General features: G+C 37.0%; 1 protein-coding gene across 1 annotated transcript in view; it reads left to right on the top strand.

Moving 5' to 3' along the window:
- The window catches only part of SEC23IP (SEC23 interacting protein), a 53,720-nt gene that overhangs the window by 44,566 nt on the left and 8,004 nt on the right, over positions 1-1,150 (top strand). The gene's annotated exons all lie outside the window — the stretch shown is intronic.

Below are 1,150 nucleotides of genomic sequence, written 5' to 3'. Positions count from 1 at the left end.
TTAAGTGATCCTCTTACCTCAGTCTCCCATGGAACTGAGACTGCAGGTACATGTTATCATGTCTAGCTAATTTTTTATATTTTTTGTAGACATGAGGTCTTGGTGTGTTGCTCAGGCTGGTCTCAAACTCCTGGTCTCAAGTTATCCTCTTGCCTTGGCTTCCTAAAGTGCTAGGATTATAGGCATGAGCCAACACCCAAGCCTGTTTTCTTTTTTTTTTTTTCTTTTATTTTTTAATTCAGAGACATTAGGAAGGGACTTGGTTTGCAATATATATTTCTGACTTACTATAATCTTTCTAAAACTGTATAGCATTTGAATTCTTTTATTTTTATTTTATTTTAAAAATATATTTCCAGGAATATCAGTTAGAAATTCCTTTGGCTATAGGTCACAGAACTCAATTCACAATACCTTAAACAAATAGGAGTATATTTTTCTTTTCTTTTTCTTTCTTTCTTTTTTTTTTTTTTTTTTTTGAGACAGAGTCTTACTGTGTCACCCTGGGTAGAGTGCTGTGGCATCACAGCTCACAGCAACCTCAAACTCTTGGGCTTAACCAATTCTCTTGCCTCAGTCTCCCAAGGTACCCGCCACAACGCCCAGCTGTTTTGGTTGTAGTTGTCACTGTTGTTTGGCAGGCCCAGGCTGGATTCGAACCTGCCAGCTCTGGTATATGTGGCTGGTACCTTGCCGTTGAGCTACAAGCCCTGAGCCAAACAAATAGAAGTATATTTTTCTTAAGTAACAGGAGGATTATTTTCTGTTAAATGATACCACCAGACACCCAAACTGCCTCCATCTTTACACTTAAATATTGGCTCATGCTGCCTCATAGTTAAAAGATACTTTCATACAATCATTGTAACTAAATTCTTTGTACCCTCAATGAATCCCAAACAATAAAAAGAAAAGAAAATGGAAAAAAAGATACTTTCATAGTTCATTGTGAAGTGAATCATCTTCACATTTACAATATGAATAAGGAAGGGAGAAGGGAGGATAGGTCAAATCTACGCCTTTTTATTAGGAAAGCAAAAGCATGTCCACAAATTCATTCATATATATTGGCTAGGCCTGTGTTGTCGTAGGTCGGCCTTTCTTTTTTTTCTTTTTTTTTTTTTTGAGACAGAGCCTCAAGCTGTCCCCC

This window comes from Otolemur garnettii, unplaced genomic scaffold (assembly GCF_000181295.1).
Source record: "Otolemur garnettii isolate 467f Iridium unplaced genomic scaffold, OtoGar3 scaffold00021, whole genome shotgun sequence".
Classification (NCBI taxonomy): Eukaryota; Metazoa; Chordata; class Mammalia; order Primates; family Galagidae; genus Otolemur; species Otolemur garnettii.
Note: the sequence above shows the minus strand (reverse complement) of the source record. Positions and strands in the feature narration are given on the sequence as shown.